A 5,954-nucleotide genomic window follows, 5' to 3' on the forward strand; every position below is an offset into this window, starting at 1 on the left:
TTACTTCTGCCCTGGGCACAAGGTGCAGTTGCCTGCCATCCCTCCCCACAGTGAGCAGGTGCCTGGGTTCCTGGAAGAAGATAGCTGAGAGGCCTTAGTAGTCCTTTGTTGGCTCCTTATGGGAAACCTATGATGTGACAAGTAAGGACAGGTGCTCGATTTAATCCTCACATCAGCCTTCTGAGGTTAGAGACCACTGTGTCCCTGTTTTACAGATGAGGAAACTGAGGTTCAGAGTTGAGGGAACCAAGGATCATGGTTTGCACAGCAGAGCCAGGATATGACCTAGAGCCCCTCAGGGAGGGGTCTCCCACACATTGGAGTCTGAGAAATTTTATGGTCAACTTCCACCACAAGTTGTCCTACTGGGAGCTAGAATGTTCCAAATTTAAAAGTTACCAGGAGCCTGGTTGGCAGGACCATAGGCTTCTCACCCTCTCTGCTTTTCCTTGGGGTCTCCATCTGGGCCCCTTCGACTCTCTAGGCCCTAAAGACTGTGAAGATTCCAGTCTGGAGATGGGAGAACTGGCCAAAGCTCTGACTCTGCCCCCAAGTCATGAACTCATGCAGGTGCCGGCCTTTCTGGGCTGTTTGGGTCCTGTCTAGGTTGGGCTGTCACCAATAGCCTTGCTGAGAACATGGGGTCTGAGGTGAGGGCCCAGAACATCAGCGTGGGGTGGGGAGGAATGCCTAGAAAAGCAGGTTCTCAGGCTCACCAAACCTCCTGAGGCTGACAATGAATTTTAATGACATTCCCCAAGAGATTGGTGTGTGAATTAAGGTTCCAGAAACCCTGCTCTAGGATCTGTACCTAGAAGCAGAAATATCGATCTTCAACGAGGCCAGGTGCTTTTGCAGTAGATCACCTGAGACTGGGGGATTTACAAAGGACAGTAATTTATTTTTCACGTTCTAGAGGCGGGGAAGTCCAAGATTAAGATGCCAACAGCTTTGGTATATGGTGAGGGCCTGGTCTCTGCTTCCAAAAGGAAACCTGAGCCCTGCGCCCTCTGGAGGAAAGGAGCATTGTGTCCTCACACTGAGGAAGAGCAGAAGAGACTGACCAGGTTCCCTCAAGGGCTTCCCGGAGCAGTATTCACTTATTCACGACCTAAATTCCTCCCGCCATTTCCCAACCCCCGCCCCAACACTGTTGCAGTGGGAATACAGACACAACCTAAGAAGACATTTATTCAAACCACAGCAGTGGCTGCACTGGTTTTACTCCCTGGGGAACAGAATTCCCATTGCTCTGCTTCTTAATTTTTTTCCCTAATATAGTACACCAAAAAGTCCTATAGTACCCTTCATTTAATATGCTTTTGTTTGTTTGTTTTAGTTTTGGGTTCCCCCCCTTAACATTTATCCTCCTCCCAAGGTATGATATCCATTCAATCATGCTTGATGCTAAGTATACTTTTGGCAGTGGGTACTGGGGATTGAACCCAGGAGCATAAACTTTACTACTAAACCATATCCTAGCCATTTTTAATTTTTATGTTGAGACAGGCCCTTGCTAAATTGTTGAGGACCCTGGACTTCCAGGCCCAGTATCCTCCTCGGTATCTTGGAGCAGCTCACCCCAGAAAGGTTAGTCCTGACCTTTGGGAAGGCACAGCATTGTACTCCCTAGCCCTGCAGGGAGAGAGCACTTGTCTGACTGGATACAGCCTCAGAACCCACATATTCTGGGCACATTATAGGAAATCCAGTCCGAGGACTGTCAGCATGGCCAGGGGATGGCACCAGCTGTACATTCAGGTTTGCAGTCCTGCCCTGCAATGGGAAACCAGCAAGTGAGCTCAGGCCCTGTTTCTTGACCATAAAACAGGACCAGGGATGCTTACATCTGAGGACCCTTGAAGGATTAAATAAATAACACAAGCAAGTGTCCAGTACAGTGTGGCACACAGTGGGGTCTCAGGAGCAGACCCTGACACAAGGATTCTAGGACAGCAAACTATTTGGGGAGTGACCTGATGCATCTGTCCCCAAGCACTGATAAGAAAATGGGTCAGTGAGGCAGAGAAGGGAACATCTTGAAGCCAGGTGCCTCTAGGGACAACAGAGATCTGGAAGGTCAGCAGGGAGCATGACCCTCGGTCACTCAGCAAGGCCTGGGAGGGGGTCGTTCACACTCTGCCCTGGGGCATCACTTGAGGACTGCTCCAGGGGGATGTAAACCCCTGGGCATTGGAGCTTGCCCCTCTCCTAGCCTGAGAGAGTTTGCAGGAAATCAGCCACAGGGGCCGAAAGGTCAGAGCTGCAAGTACCTCGAGCCTAGTGCTGCAGGCAAACTCTGGATTCCAGCAGACCTGGGGCCAATTCCTGGCTCTGCTCCTTTATGCCTGGTGATCATGGGTGAGCTCCAGACTCTCTCACCGACAGTTTCTTCATTTGGAATTGAGCAAATGCCTTATAGAGCTATTGGGAGTATTCGATGAGAGAATGCAGGCAGGGCACTTGCATTGCACCTGGAAAGTGTTCAGTAAACATTAGTTATTGCCAATACATCGTGATTGTTATGAGTACCCAGAAAACCTTTGTGAGGCAGCAGCTGGAGTGCCAGGAGTCTGACACTGGCAAGGAGAGGCTGGCAACCAGCATGGAAAATGCAGCCCAGGTGCACAGCTTCTGCTTTCAGCACCAGGCTTGGGGCGATGGGCCAGGAGACACCTGTCAGAGGCTGGCCTGGACCCAGGCCAGTGGGCTGAGCATCTCCAGCATGGTCCCACACCTGTCCCAGAAAACAGGAAGCCTAATGGGGCAATGGGATACCATGGAGCATCCTGCCTGGGAATCAGGTTTCCAAACTGCAGAGAGTCCATATCATAAGCCAGAGTGAAGACAGACTTCCTTGGGAAGCCAATGAGACCCTGACCTAGAAAGGGTCTGGCACTCAATGACCAGAGGGGAAAGGGGATTTTCTGGTGTAACACAGCAAGGAAGAGGCAGGGGGTAGGGCAGAAACCAGGAGGCCCTGCCAACAGCAAGCCTCTCATTCATTCTTTTTTTTTTTCCCCCCCCTGTATTGCAAATTAAACCCAGGGGTAATTTCCCACTGAGCCACATCCCAACCCTTTTAAATTTTTTTTAATTTTAATTTTTTTTCAGTGCTGGGGACTGAACCCAGGGCCTTGTACTTGCAAGGAAAGCACTCTACCAACTAAGTGGTATCCCCAGCCCCCTTTTTTTATATTTTTGAGATGGTCTCATTGAGTTGCTTAGGGCCTCACAAAATTGCCAAGGCTGGCTTCAAACTTGAGATCCTCCGGTCTCAGCCCCACAAGCTTCTGGGATTACAGGTGTGGTGCCAACACATCCAGCATACCTTATTTATTCTTTTTTTTTTTTTTTTTTTTTTTTTTTTTAATTTATTTTTTTACGTTTACATAGGGTAATGATGTTTATTTTTTTTTCCCTTCCCCCCCACCCCTCCCACCCTTTTCCCTTTATACAGTCCTTCTTTCCTTCATTCTTACCGCTCTCCTTAGCCTAACTCTAAACCTAACCCTAAACCTAATGCTAACCCCTCCCACCCCTCATTATATGTCCTCATCCGCTTATCAGCGAGATCATTCGTCCTTTAGTTTTTTGAGATTGGCTTATCTCACTTAGCATGATATTCTCCAATTTCGACCATTTGCCTACAAATGCCATAATTTTATCATTCTTCATTGCGGAGTAATATTCCATTGTATATATATACCACAGTTTCTTTATCCATTCATCAACTGAAGGGCATCTAGGTTGGTTCCACAATCTGGCTATGGTGAATTGAGCAGCAATGAACATTGATGTGGCCCTTATTTATTCTTGCCCTGGCTGCATCATGCGTCCTGAAGGTCACCCTCAATCACTGCTGACAGTGTAATATTATGCTGGGGAGACCAGCAGCAGTGGAGAGGGGGCCACTAGCAAAACTCGGCACCTGTGTAGAACCAGGGGTGAACTGAATCAGATGCCTAGTCTGGTCAGAGAAACGACCAGCACCAGGTCCTTGCTGTGCATGCCTTACTGTTGGGAATGCTAACCAATATTGTATTGCTAGCCGTGACATACAGGTAGGTTCACAGAGATTGGTCAGCAGCCTGTTCTTTTATTGGTTGAATAATAATCTGTCACCTGCTGCATTACCATGTGTTACACGCTGAGCTAGAGCCTGTTGGGTCACCCATCATCTCCTGCAGGCCTCTGCCTCAATGTCCCTGTACCACTCACAATGGATGCTCTCTGAAAAATGTCCCCCAAAGATGTCCGCATCCTAATCCTGGAAACAGAGAAGTTTCTCTTAGTGGCAAAGGGGAAAGTGGACTTTGCTGGTGTGATTAAGGATTCTGAGATGCAGAGATTAGCCCAATTTATCACAGTGGGCTGCCTCTGCAAATCACACATATCCCTATAGAAGGAAGAGAGAGGAGCCAGGCTTGGTGGTACACACCTGTAATACCAACTCAGAAGGCTGATGTAGGAGGAGCACAAATTTGAGGCTAGCCTGGGCAGCTTAGGGAGATCCTGTCTCAAAATAAAAAGAGCTGGGGATGTAGCTCAGTAGTGGAGCACCCCTGGGTTCTATCCCCAGTACTTAAAAAAAAAAAAAAAAAGAAGAAGGCAGAGGGAGATGTGATATGCCATATGCACTGAGGAGAAATGAAATGAAGATGGAACAGAGAGAGACTGAGATGCTGATCTTGAAATCTGGGGTGATGATGAGCAGTAAGTCCAAGAAGGCTGCAGCCATCAGGAATGGGAAAGGGCATGGAGCAGGTTCTCCCACAAAAACTCAGGAGGGAGCACAGACAAGCAGACACCTTCCCAGAAACACTGACCCCAGTCTCCTGGACTCCAGAAACCTGAGAGGATAAATTCCTGTTGTTTGTGGTGATTTTTTGTTTCGGGGGTACTGGGTGCAGAGCTTTGAGCTCGTTAGGCAAGCACTCCACCACTGAGTTGCACCCCAGTCCCTGTTTGCAGTAATTAATTACAGTAGGAAATAAACTCTCTCTATCCCTACCCTGCTCCCCCACTGCCATTGTCTGTGATTCTTTATTTATTTAGCCTATGTCATTCCTAGATAAGAGTGTAAGCTCTGCATGGGCAGGATTTTTAGTGTCATGTAGCACCTCACACAGAATGAATGCATGAATGAATGAAAGAATGAACAAACCAGTATGTTTCCATTGTTCAAAAATAGCAATAACTATTATATGCATATGGCTGAGCTGAGCATAATGGTGAGTGCCTGTGGTCCTACTCAGGATGTTGAGGTAGGAAGATCACTTGAACTCAGGAGATCAACAAAGCAAGGCCCCATCTCTAAATAAATAAATAACACAAATTTATTTGTTCCTTTCAGCTGGGGGTGTAGCTCAGTGGTAGATCACTTTTCTAGAATGTGCAAGACCCTGGATTCCATTCCCAGCATGGCCAAATAAACAGATAAATAAAAGTGGGCTTAGGTATATGCTTAGAAAAAATCCTGAGAGAATCCACACCAAGTTCCTGACAGCACTTACCATTGGGAATGCAAGTACAGACTGCTTCATATTCTCTAATAAACACATTTGAGGTACTTAAGAGTCTCTGTTGACTTTTATCAGCAAACCAAATAAGAAAGCCAAACCACAAAGAGGAAAGGCACACCATTTTCCCCAACAAAACAAAACAAAACAACAAAACAAAACAAAAAAATGATTTCCTATGGAGTCAGGGTCAGGAAGAATCTGCTAGAATGGAAGCCATCAGCAACCCAATAGTTGCTGGAGCCTCACTGGCCTGGAGAGTCACTGCATCCTCCAAAGGCAATTGAAGACAGCTAAGAGGACTTGAATGTCCATCCAGTGTTAACTCAGATGGGAGAAGGGGCCCCCAGAGGCTCTTGGGAGCCACTTAGACTTGAGAGCTAGGTTTCTACTGAGAAGGTCATATGCCATTTAGGAGCACTGCTGTGTTTT

This window comes from Sciurus carolinensis, chromosome 3, assembly GCF_902686445.1.
Source record: "Sciurus carolinensis chromosome 3, mSciCar1.2, whole genome shotgun sequence".
In the NCBI taxonomy this organism is placed as follows: Eukaryota; Metazoa; Chordata; class Mammalia; order Rodentia; family Sciuridae; genus Sciurus; species Sciurus carolinensis.